At 34.9% G+C, this 19,080-nt stretch overlaps 1 long non-coding RNA gene across 1 annotated transcript; it reads left to right on the top strand.

The window, feature by feature from the left end:
• Window positions 1–16,544: 16,544 nt before the first annotated feature.
• Window positions 16,545–18,841, top strand: LOC141652363 (uncharacterized). Its single transcript, XR_012547170.1, has 3 exons — window positions 16,545–16,606; window positions 16,704–16,813; window positions 18,567–18,841. It is a non-coding gene; the product is annotated as an uncharacterized LOC141652363 (long non-coding RNA).
• The last annotated feature ends 239 nt before the right edge of the window (window positions 18,842–19,080 follow it).

Genomic DNA, 19,080 nt, shown 5'->3' with positions numbered 1-19,080 from the left:
ATGGAAATGACATGATGAAAACATTCATGGCATTATTTTTGTCATTCGAGATTTGGGTTGACTCGGGTTGACTCAGGTTGTGTGGACAATGGGCCACGGGGGCGCTTGGGAAACAAGCGTTTGCATTTGTGGAGTCGCCACCAATTTATTGTGGAAAATTGGAAACCGTTCGAATACCTCGTGCCATGTCAAGACACAAAGTAGTGACATGAACACCAAGAACTCGTTACCCTTAGCATTCTATGTCTAGAATGACTCTCGTGGATGCCAATGAACACGGATGTTCACAGAGATCTGGAGTAAGGGGTGAGGGTACGTATTAAGAAGCTCTTTTGATCGAACACCTAATCCCGCCCGCCTCGATAGCGGCCTCTACTAATGATTAGGGAAAATCGTCTATACTCGATATATTGTCGATTATATGCATGCAATGCAACATCCAAGTTTTGATCCTAACATGTGAGAATTAATACTAAGTCGGTGAACAATTAATTTAGCATACAATTGAGTCGAAGTAGGGATTTAGATTCAATTACATGTGGAAGCATACAAACAATGCGATAAAAGAAATACAATAATAAATACAATAATTACAACGGATTCATGATTTATGTCGAAAATACCTTTAAAAACGGATAATTTGGGAAAAAAAAATAAATTAACGAACAGGAATTAGGCGATAATACGAATAATAGTAGATTAATACGTAAACTAATTAAACTAGGTCAAGGCAGAACGGGAGTTCAGAGTCAGAAATCAACCTGGAATAGGCGCAGTAGAGCTGCGCCCTCTGGAAGAGGCGCAGCAGTTGCTGCGTCTGTTCCAAGGCTGAGTTCTGGCTGTGAAGCCGGAACTGCAAATCGTTAATATTCGTGGGTGAAATTCAATGATTGATTACGATATATGACTCGGATGAAAGTGATTTAATATTTTAATTACATGTGAATGAGTCATAAAAGCGATAAAACATGAATGAGACGAATGCAAACGAATTAATTACATGAATGAAAGATTGATTAGTGACATGAGTGAACTAATTAGGGTAAATATGATGAATTAATGAAGAACTAATGACGGACAAACAGGTGGGAATATATCAAAGATCGAATTCCAGAAATTCAATATGAAAGAATCAAATCTCTACAACCCGGATTGATTTTAATGACGAAAACCCGCAAATATTAGATTATAAGGGATTTAAGTCGGGAATTAATGATGAATTATATACTAACAGTGATTAACAATATGTTGAATTATTAGAATTATCATGCTTAAGTCGTCATATGAACAATGAACAATAAACGAAAGAAAATAACAAAACAAACGAATTGACAGAAGACGAAGGAAGATGAAAGGAAGCGAGAATCACGCGGCCCTCACGAAGAGGCGCACAGTGCTGTGTCCCTTCGAAGAGGCGCAGCGATTCTTTGCGTCCTTTCTCGACGTCTGTCTCCTGATAATCCGTAAAAAGGGTTTTAAACATGGTTTTACAAATCGGTTTTTAGAAGTACTTTCGACATAAACCTTACAATATGATTACAAAAAGTAAATAAGAATAATGAAAAGAAGGATTATACACCCTCAGACTTACATGTTTGACGAAACGAGATGAACTAAGTTTATGATTAGTGATGCTCGACTCGAATATAACGAAAGTGCCCACGTAAGAGGAAAACGATTAAGATTTATTAAGATTGATTATGGTGGAGTTGGTCAAATTGGTCGGTCATGCAAACGAGGCTGGTACTCAGAAGGATCCGAGCTTACGTGGTCAAAAGTTCAAGCACATAGACGCCAAAAAGTAAGAACGTGGTCTAGAATGCAAAGGGAGAAGAGAAGGGCGGACACTCGCGTGAGAAATATGAGGAGCGAAGGCTCCTATTTATACTAATCACGTGAAGGAATTAGGGTTTTCGGAGAGACTTTGGAAGTGAATCTCGAAAAGATATGAAAAGATACGAAAAAATACGCAGAAAAAGACCTGGGAAGAGGCGCAGCAGGCACTGCGTCCCTTGGAAGAGGCGCAGCAGCTGCTGCGTCTGTTCCCAGCTGGTTTCCTCCTGCGGAAGAAAGATTTCCGTGTTTAGTTTATGGAATAACGGATTAATCTTATTTTCTTTATTATTTTGTGTGAATATTACGGGAAATTCTTTACCAAAGATTAAAAGATTGTGAAATATGGAATAAAAATATCCGGAACATTCCAGAACATTCTGACTCGGGATTTAGCGGTTATCAGAAAATGAAGACGGTTTTAGGCCCGGACTCCAAATGTACTGTAATTACTGTCAAAACGACCGTATCGGCACGTAGACGACAATTAAGAGGTAGACACCAGTGTTTGAGCAATCACTTGACGATAAACTTACGAACTGTCACAAATCGTTTCGCGTACCAAACATGCGGCCCAATCATCACCGGGTGGTTGTGGGAGGTGCAAAAATGAGGTATCTACAGGTTGACTCGAGTTGCGGGTTTCTGAGTCGTTTTTGGCCGGTGTCGGTTTTGACTCTAATTAGGGTCATTTTAATGGAAATGACATGATAAAGACATTCATGGCATTATTTTTGAAATTTGGGATTTGGGTTGACTCGGATTGACTCAGGTTGACTCGAGGTGCGGGTTTCTGAGTCGGTGCTGGGTCCGAAGACGGTTTTAACTCTAAATAGTGTTATTTTAATGCAAATGAAGTTAGAGAACTTTTGAAATCATTTTTCATATTCGAGTAGTGCATTAAACCGTCTCATGTATAGCCAATCCACGCACGTATATCAAAAATACGTTATAGTCTGATCATCATCGGGTGGTTTTTTGCATCCATGTTTAAGATTAGATGTTGTTAGTAAGAAATAAACGCGCAAGTAGTAAGTTTAAATAATGTTAGTTCGAATATACTATACAATGTGGGTTTGTTATCAAAGTAATTAACAAATTGTTATTATCTATTTACCCATTAATTGATGTTATGTTCAAGGTGTATTGCATGTTCTTGTGGTGTTATAATAAGTGGTTTAAGTATTTCCATTGTCGATATCTTGAACTTCGAGGACGAAGTTAATTTTTAGGGGGATAGAATGTGATATTACAAATGTTTTGAGTTATTGTTGTGACAACTTTTGATAAATTGGTGTAATTGATAATTGTAAATGGATAATTGTGTTATCACAAGTTGTAATAGTGCTTAGTTGTGTGGATGTTTATAAATCTTGTTGTGATAGTTGTGGGCAAACTTCGGGACGAAGTTCATTTTAAGGGGGGAAGACTGTAATACCCCGTATTTTGATAATGATTTATGAGAATAATTTATGTAATTTAAATAATTGATTAAAGGCATTTCTAATAATAATTACAAGTAAGACGTTAATTAAATAATAAATTAAGTATCCAAGTCGGGAATTGGGCTTAGCTAATAATTGAGCTTTAGGCCGTGTGCCATAGTTATGTGGACCGAAATTTATTAATCTAGTATGAGTGTGATCGGGATTTATTTCGGGATTTAATAATAATAATATGGAAATAATAATAGTAAAGGTAATAATAATTATATCAATAACAATATTGTAATAATAAAACTAGTAAAGGTAGTATGTGGAATTCTTACTTATGGTAAGACTAATAATAATAATAATAATAATAATAATAATAATAATAATAATAATAATAATAATAATAATAATAATAATAATAATAATAATAATAATAATAATAATAATATAATGGTAATATAATAATGGCAATTCCTATAATAATCGGAATAAGGCAATAGTTTCCTAGTTGGCCTCATATACTCCCTAAACCTAGACTATAAATACATAATAAATCTGAAAATAATTCATAAAAGAAGAAGGAAGAGATCTAAAAGGAAGAAGAAAAGAATTAAGGAAGAGAAAAGCAAAGGAATTAACTTTTATTATCGCCTCAAGGTAATACTTTAAGACCGTCTCATGTATATACTTTGCTTTGCTATACCTCGTAAACTAGGCCACCGTAGGACAAGCCGTGACTGTGACCTTGACCGTGGGACATCAGGGAATGGCCGGACACATCGTTGACCACCATTGACCGACGTGAAAGGGGTGTTTGAAGGGTGTTTTCGAGGGTGGTTTAAGGGAGTACCGAATTGATTGAACACGGGTTTCGAACCCTTATCTGGACTCGACTTAGTCTGGGCATGGATGGGTTGAGACCAGGGGTGAGAGTCGACTATAGTGGTGGTGTTGGGGTGGCTATAGTCAGTGGTTTGTGCGACGGCTTGCCGGAAAACGAAAACAGGGGTATTTGCGTTAATGTTTTTATTGGCGCTGTGGGTGTCGTAGGTAGGGTAACTTGAAAGAAAAGTAGATCTATATACTCAACATATTCATATATGTTTTATGTTAATTTAATCATAAAATTAATTGGTGATCTTATGCATGCAAACAATAAACAAATTAAAGAAGAAATATTCATCCTTACATTTGTTTTTTCGGATCAAAGGGCACAAGAGAGTTCTCCTACTCTCTTGTCCTTGAGCTTTCCTTAAAATGGATGAACAAGGTTCAAATTAGAACATCTCCCAAAAGCATATACCCAAGGAATCTCTTAATAACTTATATATTTATGAACTAGTAAAATATAAGTTTAATATAAAATATGACACAAAAATAATTTTTGTTCTCTTGAAAATTTTCGGTCAAGAGAGAAGATTATGTGAGTTTTATTTCTCTAGATTTCACAAGATGTAGAGAGTAATTTTCTTACACTACAAAAAGTTGTGTAAAAGAATGAATGAATAAATTGAAAAGAAAAACTCTTTTCTTTTCTCCTATGGTTGGCCGAAAAAATGCCTTGGGTAGTATGCCCAATGCATTTCATTTTTGCTCATCACAAGAGGCTAGACATGCAACTCTAGGGTTATCATTGTGTTTTTGAATAAAATAAATTAAACAACACAAACCCTTAATGCCCTTCTTATTTTCGGTTACCATGTAAAATAGTAGTCCATATTATCTTTGTCATTTGTCAATTGTAACATGTGTGACATGTTACTTGACTTATGAAATTTAATGTATTTTTAACACATTAAAAATCAACATACTCATAAAATATGTCATTAACAAAATCGACTAGTAATTTGTAATTAGTTGTACCAAAAGTGTTCCCGAATTATAAACTACAACATTTTGTATTTATAATAATTTATTCATTCCGTTTCAATTGTTTCTGTAAACAATAATTTCATCTAAGTAATAAAACAATTCGATTACTTAGACCGTGTCTCATTTAATCATATTACAATAAGATACGTTAATTATACTCACAAAATCATCCGTCAATTTTAAGCAATTTAATTAACTCGTATCGGTATACGATTAATTAAATAATCAATTAAGAGTATTTCCCTATAGGTATGACCTAAGGGGATCAACTGATCACCACCGTCGCACGACAGTAATGTCAAACTCTAGTCAGCCAATCATTACCGATATGTGTGGACCAGTTGACTGTAAAAATATTACATCCCACATGTATTCTTAAAATGAGATTTAAACATGTGATCATTATGATCGACAATTGTGATCGCATTATTGTCGGAGGACACATATTCCAACAATCTCCCACTTGTCCTCGACAAGTGTGCGTCACCAATTCTCTTGTCCTATTACTATCTCCCACTCAATGCAAGGTGTCTTTCAGGTCGTACTTGCAAGTGATCATATCGAGAGTGGTTTCCTCGATCTGGAGAATAACTGATTGACCGGATTTATCCACCATGGATTCATTCCGAGCGTGGCCACGCATTTCCAGTTCATTACTCCTTGAGTGGCCCTGAGATATTGTTATAACCCTGACTAGGGGTGGACAATTCCTATCGCACTCATTCCCTTCGACTAGCCACAGCCATCATAACCCAAAATATGCCCATTTGACCCCATTTACGAAGGTCGTAGTAACACAAATCAAAGTTAATCTGAAACTGTGCCATCTTAGGCGAATAGTCTTTAGTCAAAAGAATAGACTCATTTGAATACTATAGTAGCTCTTGCCACGACCAGGCTATATAAATTTGCCAGAACTCTATAAGCGGTCATAAGGCCCGACAAAGTGTTCCTAACAGTCTGCCTATGTGATCGACTAGTCATCTCACATGACTCTATGGCACTTGAACTTGCCATCAATCGCATCACACTCTAGTAACTTCGAGACATCACCTCATACAAGTGACTATGGGCGAATACTATGTTAATCCGGGTTCACTTTAACGGGGTTCAACGTTGTCTCTATAACCCGTTTGGATGTAACAAAGTATAATAGAAGAGTTTTAAAGTTAAAACTCGAACGACAAATGCGATTATCACATATGAATAGTCAATACCTGATTACTATTTCATGTTCTATAATCTAATTTGATCTTGCATGTAGATGTTCATTTCAATTCAATTGAAATGATATGACTCATCATGTTTAGCCTATGAGAAGGCTTTGGTTAGTAGGTTTTATCAACTTCTTGTACCTTACTCAACCTTACTACATACTCGTTTTCCTTTGTAATGTATACATTTGCATTACAAAACTTTTTGAGTACGTGTCGAGATCCAATCAAGACATAGGCCCTCTAGCCTAAGAATAGCTCCCACTGTTTTCACAGTGTGCGGGACTCATTCTCTTGCACATCTCATGATTGAAAGTGTACTCAATTTCCGTTATAAATATCTCTCATTGTTCTTTATTGCCTAGAACGATTCTAGAAAATCTACTTCTTAATTAACATAGCCACAATGGTATCTTAACCATCCTAATGTGTTTTGATTATGGTTTTGTCGGAAACCATGCGCAATCTCAATTGTCAATTGTCACTTGTGTAACACCCTTACACAAAATTGCATCATAAACACTTTGCTTTACTTCCTTAATGCTTCTGCAAGCACTTAGGGGTAATCTTTATGGCTTACTTGGTAAAGATTACTTAAATTCGATTTTGAAAACAATTCATCATACTCAAAGTATATGAAGTGTTATGCATCATTACTTATTTCATTGATCCGGCAGCGGAAGCAAATGAAATCAATCAAATTTGTTCAATTTAATTGAACTAGTCATGAATCTTATCAACATAAGACTTCTTATTGACGCTAATATCATGTGGATTTATCTTCATAAATCCGGATATTCAAGATGTATTATATTACTCCAAAAGTCTTAAATCATTCGCAATGATCAATATGTCATCCACATATAAGACTAATTAAAATTTCCGTAACTCCCACTAAACTCCATGTATAAACACAACTTCTCGACTTATCGAGAAAAGTTTTATAACATGATCAAATCATTGATTCCAACTCATTGATGTCCTACTTAAGATTCTCTCTTAAGTTTCACATTATCTTAGGATTGTAAGAATCTACAAAACTCAAGACATGTATTGAATACATTCCTTCTAATTGAAGAAGTGGGTTTTAGATTTCACTTGCTATGTGTTTCATAATAATGAAACACAATCCCTAAGAAGATCCAAATAGACTTAAGCATTTCAACTAGTGCAAAACACTTTGTCACCAATCAAGCTTTGAAATCTCTCTTTATTAGTGCAAAACCCTTTGTCACTAATCAAGCCTTTTTATTTCGGATTTTCATGGCTCTTAGCCTTATATTGAGTTGTGACTTAAACACTCTCATGTAAGTCATATGTTTATTACTTTCCAGAAGTAATCAACTTGAATCAAACAATTTCTTTGTAAGTTATAAGCTCTTTACTTTCTTAAAAGTAGCATGAATTCATCATTTTTAACAAGTGACGAATTTAACCTCCTAGGTTTTAAAGAAACAATATTTTACACAAAACGTCTCATGTAGCCAAGAAAGACCAGTTTCTTGCGACATAACATTCTTTGTGGCTCTTGAATAATTTTCTCCCACTCTGTCTTCTAGAAATAATCTTGTATTTTAGAAAGACAGCTTCACAAGCCACAAACTTGTTGTACTCGTGATATTTGAAAGGGAAAAGTGAGCATTTGTTTCTTGTGTAAGCTTACAAATATGGTACATTACCATTTCATATCTCATATGATTTAGTGGAAAATAATTTAGACAAAAATGATAAATTCCCCAAAAGGATCAAGTAACTCAAAGTAACTTGATTGAAGTTCAAACCATATCGAATAGCGTTTGATTTCTTATCCAACCACACATTATTCCATAATGCGTGCTAAGAGAGATTAACTTGTGATACTATATCACATTTCTTTTGGTTTATATCAAAGTCTTAACTTTGATAATCCCATCACGACTAAATCGTGCTTCTTTGAACTCTTTAAACTTCTTCAAAGATTTTTCTATTTACCTTATTAAGTGAACACATTAGGGTCAACTTAAATCGTTGGTAAAAGAAAATGATCAACCTATTTTGGATCGATGATTTACAACCTCGATCTCCTTTTCAACCAAAAGGCACGAGACATCTTGCTTTGAATACAAGATACACATATACCATTAACAATCTAATGGTTTCAAGAGTACTCGATAACTCTTTGCGTTCATCATTCCAAAATTTAAGGTTTAATCTTGGGTTACTAATTTGAATCTTACATCATCTACATGATATATCATTCTAGTTTGGTTTAGAATATAATCACCTTGATAATGGGCTAGCCATACATCAAATCGTGTTGTATAGGGTCACAAAAAGTGAAAACCTCTTTTGTATCTTAACAAGTTTATATTCTTATTTAGGGCTTGCCTGGAATCCATGGAATTATTAAGGGGGTAAGTTTTATTGGGCGATAATTACTGGGGAAATTAATTAGTGGGGTAATGAGTTCCTTGATGATATGTTTGGCATACGAGTAATGATTACTGAGTAGATCTTTTACTCCCTCAATCATTACCCAGGGGGGAGGGTGGGTAATGTATTACCCCTTCACAAGGGTAATAATTCCAGGAGGTGAATAATTACCCCCATATCAAACATGGGAAATACATCTCACATATTACTCCCCTATTCATTCCCATCCTATTACCCTTAATCCAAGCAAGCCCTTAGAGTTTATGCACTTAATAGTCACAATTAAATACAACTTTAAATCAAAAAACTAGATTGAGTACACAATTACTCTATCTCTCGACATTATTGTTCCTAGTCGTCATATTCTAATCATCTTATGTGTCGAATACAATGATGAAAACCTCCACTGGTTTCTAATATTGACGAAGTGGTACTAGCAAAATTTATGTTTAATCAAATAAACATTTAAAGAAGAAGGTCCCATTAGATCTCCCACAACTAACTTGTTGATTCTTTAATAATTTGGGGTAGTTTCCTTTCTAGTGTCCAACATTTAAGACAATGGAAACTTTATCAGTCAGAATTGATAGGTTTAGTATCGTTATTCTCAATAACTTTACTTTTAACATTACCTTGTATCAATTCCATTATAATCTTTACTTCTTGAACCTCGTCCTCATCTTAACGGTTTAAGAGAATGCTCCCACTTATTTCAATGAGTCTTTGCTTTTGAGAAGCAAAATTGAATTCATGAAGATTACTCTTCATTTGTTCGTTCTAGTCTTAAAACTTTCATTGAAGTGGTTGGGATATTTTGGTCAATTACGAATTCCAACAAATCTAATTACCAAAACAATTTATCATTTCAAGGTACTTAATTCAATTAAGTATATGAAAAACAATCCATTGTAAGTAGATGTGTTAGTCAAGAATCAAAAACCTGTTTGATAATGAATAACTTTAATCTATACTCTTTACAAGAGATCCTTAGCAATGGTTCATTTGAGGTTTTAGAAGCAAATTCATATTTGTCTTTAGTTACGATGTTTTAATGGAGATTTGAATCAAAAATCGAAATGATATCGTATATGAATTGTGGTAAAGAAATAGAACAATATGATAACGGAATAATGAAAAAAAAACATTTATCGTTATAATAATACTTGTAGATAACAAGTAAAGCATTTACATAGTGACCTCTACCCAACTATGATAAATGATTCCAAGATCCAAATTCATATTAACTTGGGCACGGTGTGGCCGATACATCCCTTATCAATATAACTCGGTGGATTAACTCTTTAATCGATTCACTTTTAGAACTCTTGGTCGATAAAATTACATTAACATTTATCTTTAGCCCAAAACACATCCGACAAGGGCACGGTGTGGCCGATACATCCCTTATCAAAAACTTTTGTTGAGTTCAACCCAAATTTCGAATAAATGTGTCCATGATCCAAATCCACATCAACTTGGGCACGGTGTGGCCGATACATCCCTTATCAACATGAATTCGGTGGATAGACATTTATCACCCACTTCCCCTACGTAACAAGGTTTGTACCCCGGTGTGGCCGAGCGCACTCCCTCACGAAATAGGTTTTCATGGTTTCTATTCTTTGGTAAGGCTAAGTCTCAATTGTTTATTTTAGCGAGAGGTCATGTCAATTTATTATCTATCACGTTTTAAGTGAACTAAAGCGGTGAACTACGATAATTGTAATTGACACGGTCGAGAAACTCGATAAAAGATGATGCATGTTTTAGTTATGGCGATTTAGCGATGCATGCGGCATATAAACAAAATGCAAAGCATAAAAATAAATCCTAGTATGGCCTTCCTAAAATAGAAAATCTAATTAACTATTACATATTCGGAAACCAACTCCATTGGTCCCTTGAACTTCGGTTGAGGCACGCATCTCGAGGTAACACCGTCTTTAATTGATTTCCCTTTTGAGTGACACCGTCTTCAAGGATCTCCGGAATAATTAAATTACATAACAAATTACATAATTTCCTATCATACATTTGTAATTAAAGTAAAAATAAATCTATTAAATTACAAAACGGTGATACGAGATCACAATAAATTACAACCGAATAGATATTCCCATACATTTCGGGTAATACCAATTAAAACTAAGGCCAAGCTAAGTAAAAATTACATAATTCAAAAATTACATAAAATTAAATTATGACAATCATAAATAAAATGCAGCATTATAATATGTATAAACATGCCCAATTTTATGCTAAATCGCCTTTAAGGAGCCAATATCATATATTAAACGGTTTTTACGGATTTGCTTGATTCAACCTTTTAAAATCACAATAATTACATAAATTCATATTTATGCACAAGTTAATTACCCTAACCTCTTAGGACTCAAAATTAGTCTTCACTAATTACTTGACCATAATTAACTCATATTTCTTAAAATTGTTCATTAATGGACCCAAAATTATAATAAAAAGCTATAAACTTCAAATAAATCACAAAAAAATTCAAATAAATTCAAAATTTGAAATTTAAACTCATGAACATTCTGGAAAAATACCATGACACTCATAATGTTCAAAAACTTAGGTTAAAAATTTCAAAATTTATCCGGAAAAACAATGTTGCCGTTTATAGGTTTTAACAAAATGATCATAAAACATGAGAAAAATTATATTCATCAAATTTTCAATTTTAGATCTGAAAAAGATAATAAAATGCAACATGTGACGTTTTTCCTTAGTCATGGAGTATGTTTTATTAATATTTCACTAATTAAGTCACTATTTATGCTATTTTTCTTCAAAAAATCATAAATCATGCATAGACTTCAAAATAGCCTATTATTTTACACACATCTTGTAAAATTGCATGTGACAACATACTAAATTTCTATGACCAGATTCGAAATTTATCTCATATTAACCTATTTTTCACTTAAATCCGATTTTAATAATGAAAAATCCATTTTTCGAGCATAAGAAGTCCAAAAATTATGAAAATTTACAGGTCATCTCAAAATAATATATGTGACAACATATCCAAAAATCACTGGAAAATTCGAAGTTTAGCTAATTTTAGTCCGAAAATGACATTTTATTCATAAAATCATATTTTAATGCCATTATTATATAATATGAACAATAAAAATCCATAAATTAACCAAAATATCCTAAAAACATTTTAGGACCAGAAACTTTAACATGCATAATGATTTTCGTGATATATCATAATAACACAAATTAAACAAGTTTTATATGTTAATCGTATAACTCGGAAAAACTTTTAACCGATTTGCATGCAAACAACCAAGGCTCTGATACCGATTGAAAGAAAAGTAGATCTATATACTCAACATATTCATATATGTTTTATGTTAATTTAATCATAAAATTAATTGTTGATCTTATGCATGCAAACAATAAACAAAATAAAGAAGAAATATTCATCCTTACATTTGGTTTTTCGGATCAAAGGGCACAAGAGAGTTCTCCTACTCTCTTGTCCTTAAGCTTTCCTTAAAATGGATGAACAAGGTTCAAATTAGAACCTCTCCCAAAAGCATATACCCAAGGAATCTCTTAATAACTTATATATTTATGAACTAGTAAAATATAAGTTTAATATAAAATATGACACAAAAATAATTTTTGCTCTCTTGAAAATTTTCGGTCAAGAGAGAAGATTATGTGAGTTTTATTTCTCTAGATTTCACAAGATGTAGAGAGTAATTACACTACAAAAAGTTGTGTAAAAGGATGAATGAATAAATTGAAAAGAAAAACTCTTTTCTTTTCTCCTATGGTTGACCGAAAAAATGCCTTGGGTAGTATGCCCAATGCATTTCATTTTTGCTCTTCACAAGAGGCTAGGCATGCAACTCTAGGGTTATCATTGTGTTTTTGAATAAAATAAATTAAACAACACAAACCCTTAATGCCCTTCTTATTTTCGGTTACCATGTAAAATGGTAGTCCATATTATCTTTGTCATTTGTCAATTGTAACATGTGTGACATGTTACTTGACTTATGAAATTGTAATGTATTTTTAACACATTAAAAATCAACATACTCATAAAATATGTCATTAACAAAATCGACTAGTAATTTGTAATTACTTGTACCAAAAGTGTTCCCGAATTATAAACTACAACATTCTGTATTTATAATAATTTATTCATTCCGTTTCAATTGTTTTAGAAACAATAATTTCATCTAAGTAATAAAACAATTCGATTACTTAGACCGTGTCTCATTTAATCATATTACAATAAGATACGTTAATTATACTCACAAAATCATCCGTCAATTTTAAGCAATTTAATTAACTCAGATCGGATACGATTAATTAAATAATCAATTAGGAGTATTTCCCTATAGGTATGACCTAAGGGGATCAATCGATCACCACCGTCGCACGACAAAGAATGTCAAACTCTAGTCGACCAATCATTACCGATATGTGTGGACCAGTTGACTGTAAAAATATTACATCCCACATGTATTCTTAAAATGAGATTTAAACATGTGATCATTATGATCGACAATTGTGATCGCATTATTGTCGGAGGACACATATTCCAACATAACTAGGGTTGGTAATTGGTCGTTACGGGTTGTGTCGGGTCAGGGGGAGTTGCAGGTGGTGGCTGCTCGGTGGCGTGTGGTGGTTGATTGGGTTTACGTTGTGTATTGACAAGTTCGATAGTCATTGTTCTTGGTGTCGGTTCTGGGTGGTTGTGGGGTTTCGTGAGTGGTAGTGTCTGGTGGTGGGACCACCATGGATCAAGGGAGACTGTGGTGGTGGCCACTGGTGGTCGTAGGGTGGTTTAAGAAGGTGAGTGAGGGTGTAGTGTTGGTTGTGTCGGGTTTTGAAGGAGGCTGTTACGGCGGGGTGTTTGGGGGTTGCTGGTGGCGGTTTGGCTGGTGGTTTTGGTCGTCGGTGTTCGTCGTGGTGTGGGCTAGGAGGTGGCAGGATTGGGCGACGCTGATGGTGGTTAAGGAAGTCTTGAAGGACGGGTTTTGGTGGGGGTGTTGAACACGGCTTCGACGGGTTGTATGTGGTTTGTGTCGTGGGTTTTCACGGGGTGCATGGGTATGTGTGGTGAGATGATTGTTTATTTTTAGACGGGTTAACTCGGGTTATAATTGAATCGGGTTTTTAAGTATCGGAAACCATTGATAATTATAATAAATAATTAATTTGAATATTTAATATAATAAAAGGAATAAACAAATAAGTAATTGAATTATAATATTTTGTATAGGTGACGGAATTGGTTGAACGGATTTATTGAAGAATAATACTTCTAGTTGGTTGCTTTATTATTGGATCGCTTTGAGCCGCTTAATTGGATATTTCTTGCCAGGTAGGATAGCTACTCAATCACTTTAATGATTACTTGGATAATGTTATATGATTGTTTGATTGGATTGTGTTTTGTTGGATGAATTATAATTGTTGAATTGTTGTATTGAGATGACTATATCGAGATTAATTGTTTATTGACTACCTCAGCTCGTGACTGAGATGACTTGATTATTGACTACCTCAGCTCATGACTGAGATGATTATATTGATTATTGGATTCCTCAGCTTCGTGTCTGAGATGGTAAGAAATTGTGTTGCTCAATTGTTTGCATTTTCATATCATGAGCACTTGCATTGGATACCTCAGAACAGGTTCTGCAGGACTTGTTTCTGGGATGATGAGACTACCTCAACTTCGGTTGGGATGATGATACTACCCCGGCCAGGGATTGGCGGGATGAACGGGAGCGTCGGAGGATTGATCATGAGCATGCATTGCGTTTGCATTTGATATTGTCTTGTATTCATTTATTGTTGTTGTTTGGCTATTCCTACTCAACCTCGTGGTTGACAGTGTATTCGTGAACACCTGTGGTGAACCATAATGGGGAGTAGATTTGACAGGTACTAAGTGATACGGTCGTTATGTATCAAAAATAAATATCTAAGTATAACTAACAGAAGCTAGCGATAAGTAGAGTCGATCTTCCTAGGGAGGCAAGGTATCTATCTGTAAGTCCGTCTATCTAGTCACAATTGGGAGGTTTGAATTTTGTTTTCTAAACTACTAAAGATAAAAGGCAAGAGAAATAAAGACAAGTGTGATAAAGCAAGAAAATATGAGTTATGTAATCAGATAAAAGAGGTATGTCAGGATTTCGGTTCACCATGGCAGTTCATCGACTCAGTCATAAATAGTCTAGACAATCTACTGTGAGAAGGGCAAGGGAAAATTCCTTCCGGTCCGCTATCCACCCTAGATTTCCACTAAATTAACTTCTATCCTCATTAGGGTAGTCTATTGTTCATTCCAATCTTCCGATCCAGGAACGAAATTAACCAGATTAAAGTTATTTAGAAGCGTGCACTCAACTAAACATGTTACAGTTATATTGCTATGGTCACAGATTCTCACAAATAAGTCATCTAGCCTATTCACAACATCGTCTCTTTACTACCATGGTTCCCCTAATCCTAACATAAGGAGATTAGCTACTCATGCTATCGATCCAATCAACAACAATAAACATAAAGATGCTAAGGGTAGACATAGTAAAGAGATTAAGATTAAGCACAAACTAAACAAGGATAATAGTAGAGCAATAGAACAAAGATTAAGAAAAACAAAGTAATGAATTAAGATTAAAAGGAAGAGAAAGATTACAATAGAGCGAATCTGACGTAAAGAACAAGTAGCAGTGATTAAGAGCAAAGTTCCAGAGATTAAGAGGAATTAAGAGTGTGAAGAGATGTTTATGACCTAATCACGACTTCCTTATATAGGAAAGTGAAAATTAACAAAAGTAAACCTAAACACGGATTAGTTAACCCGTGTAACATAGCGAATCACTCGATCGAGGCTTTTTATTTCCCTCGATCGAGTACTTGTGACACCCTTAAAATATAGCGTTATCTAACAAGTTAGGAAACTAAGGAATCGGTCCGTAAAGATAACGGTTGACAAAAATAAGGGGTATTCGAGTTAAGAAGATATCTCGGGCAAAAAGAAGATACGTAAAATCTTGGCATAAAAACAAGGTTCAACGAACGTTAAAGAGAAGGAAAGGAGAATAGAAGCGGCACAATGAAAGGGTTACCGCTTACCAAACACTCATCAAAGCTTATGATCGATATGATAAGGTTACATCACTAAGGTGTTCAACAAAGCCTCAAAAGTCTACCAAATCATAGGACTAACAAGGACTCCACAATGGTAGGTATTCCTCAACTCAATTGGTTCTAAGAGCCAAAATCAATTCACCACACAAATTCATTTGTTACCATCCAATGTCCCAAAGTATCTTCTTTACAATTCTCGTCCTTGAACTTCACTTACTATGTCATCCCCAAGTATATCATCTCACCACTTAATACTTCTATTCTCCGGTACCATAAATTGGAATCACATCCTTGAACTCACGAACTACATCGAACAACATTCCACCATAATTCCCAAATCCAGATATGATTACTAAGGTCAACCATGTGTTCTCAAATTTCGAAAGGTCAACAAGGGCTACTCTACACTAGATACCTCTTTTCGGTTTCCCCATAAACCCCAAACTAAAGAAAATTTAAAACATGGTTTAATCCTATTTCTACTTCCAGTAGGCACAAAGCAAAATAAGAACCCAAATCCTTCATTAATCTCGCCAAAAACGAGATCCTTTGCACCCACAGTTATTCTTTTAATTATTTGTCATCTTAAATAAAATTCAAGCTATTTTGGCCATAAATTCTTCGTTACTAGTCCGTTTTTCGCGTAATTTACCTTTCCGGAATCCCCTCGCCTCGATCTACAACTTAGTATGTTCTAATTTCAATTTTCATTAAGTTGTTTTAAGACCAATTTTCGGAAATTCGGTTTATATACTTAATTATTGTGTTTTAATTGTTTATTTAGGTGAAGAATTGGAAGACGAGTTCGGGGACTCGTATATTATCGAAGATAGCGGATAGTTGCTAGTTAGGGTTTGGGTTTGAGGTGCTAATTGCTCTTTTTTCTAGCTTAAGGTAACATATTTCGAGTTACTCGACGAAAGATCGTCACATGTTTTTGATTTTTGTATGTTTGGTGATTTTTACTTGAGTAGTAGTTTTCACATGATAAATTTGTTGTATGCATGTTTAATTTGTGCCTTTTGTTAGTTAAATTATTAAAGTTGAATTGGGGGACGATTAATTAATTTTCAGACGGTCTCTTACTAAACAAAAATGGAAAAATAAGGTGGTGTAGGGGGACGGGCAGCAGGCCCGTGGCAGGCCCGTGGCAGGCCCACGGCTGCCCGGGTTGGTCCGTGCTTGTTTTGCGGTTTTCGTACAATATTGGTCATTTTAGGTTGAGTAATGTTATAACAAATATAAGTAACAAAGGGGTAGTATTTTGAATTGATTCATACTAGTAATAAAAAGTATGTTAATGGTAAAATTGTGCTTATATTAATAGTTATCACATGTTAGGGTAGTTTACAAAATGAAATTGTAATTAATAGGCTCAAAATGAATTTTATAGTGATAATTGTAATGTTTTGTTGATTGTGCCGAAAACTGAGCCTTAGTCCCTTTGACTGATGCGATGTCAGTTAATTGAGTGATTGGTCAGCCGCAATTTGACCCGCACTGTCCGCAGAGTGGGCTGGGGTTGCGGGTAAAAATTCGGTTGAATGAATTAGATAATCGGCCTTTTTCTTGTTTTAGGCCATTTATTATATCTCTATTTCACATGTGTAGTTAATTGAATTTAAATAGCTTCTTATTTAGTTAGTTGAATTTAAATAGCTTCTTATTTTGTAGAAATGGCCCTAGTTTCCCCTAAAGCCTTTTATATTGTTATAATTGCTAGGATTGGAAATTAGTATTGAATACTTATTGAGGAACTGTTGGGATTGTATGCTGTAAATAGACATTTATATAGCCTTTCACATGATAGAATGCTAGAATTTATGTTGATAAGTAGGACTTTTTGCCCTCTTAAGGTTAAGTGGGTGTCTTACTTGACTTGTGTGGTGAGTCTTGTGTGGTGTGGGCTAAAATATTCAAGCTGAGACTAGGTCCTAGGTGAGTATTTCGGCCTCCATCATAGATAGGTCTTTATAGTCTTTGACGAGTATATGTTCACTGCTTGATAGCCTTTGTGTTCCTGACTAGTGGATGTTTATCCAAGTTGGGGCATGACCTCAGGTACTTATTTTGATAGTATGGGGTCAGCTTAAGTACTAGCCAACCCTTCGGTGGTGTCCTTAGGGTACTCACTTCACTTTGTTTTAAAAAAAGTTGTGGGTCTTGGGTGCGGTGGTGTGTATCCGCATGTCTAGGTCTCAAGAGATTTTAGGCTAGGGTTGTGTTGTCTCTTGGCCATGTTTTCTTAATAGTAACCGTTGAGCCAAGATACCGGTTCGATTACCTTCCCTACCTCGTGGTATAGACTCGAGTTACAAAGTGACTATTGACCGTACTAAGAACTTATGCCTGTCTTTGATATATTGCCCTTTCTTGTATGGTGATTTTATGAACTGTAATAGGTGAGATGTAAGCCGGTTACAGTTGATAAAGTTTGGATTACTATTTGTTATCTGATTCACATGATAGTTTAGTTTGGTCAGTTTAGGGGTCATTTGTTAGAATACATGATAAGTAAATGGTTTATCAAATTGTTTACATGTTACATTACATGTTACATTAATTTTGACGATTCGTGGCTGGGAGGACTCGAAGTTACTCCCCACTGAATTGTGGCTTTCGTGTTTGTATAAAATGCGATTGACAGGTTGTTGATGCTTTGTTGGGGGTCACAGACGAGCTAGTGAGCAAGGAACCTTGGACCTAGTTTTGCTATTCTATTAGTAAACCCTTTACACTTTTGATTTGTATATAATTTGAAGGGACATATGTCTCCCTTTTCTATTTTGGGTTTGTATCACTATATTTCCGCGTCTTAAGTTATGTATGTAAATTAGTTTATCAGTTGTTGCAGGGTTTTTGACACTCTTCTTGAGTTGGAATTGGTTGTGAATGGTTTAGTTAGAAATTTTTTTGAAATTGCAGGTTTTAGCTAGTTGAACCATTTACAAACATATCCTACCAGTTTTTCCGTAGAATTTACGCCTTTAAGTAATTAGATAACGCTATATTTTAAGGGTGTCACAGTACTTCTCCAGCAAAACGTTTGATCGAGCAACTGAGGCTCTCGATCGAACACTCCCAAAATAACCATCTTCGATCGAGCTCAAGAACCACTTGATCGAACATCCGTTGTAGCCAAACCACTCGATCGACCATCC

This window comes from Silene latifolia, chromosome 4 (assembly GCF_048544455.1).
Source record: "Silene latifolia isolate original U9 population chromosome 4, ASM4854445v1, whole genome shotgun sequence".
Classification (NCBI taxonomy): Eukaryota; Viridiplantae; Streptophyta; class Magnoliopsida; order Caryophyllales; family Caryophyllaceae; genus Silene; species Silene latifolia.
This window is presented reverse-complemented; position numbering and strand designations above follow the sequence as displayed.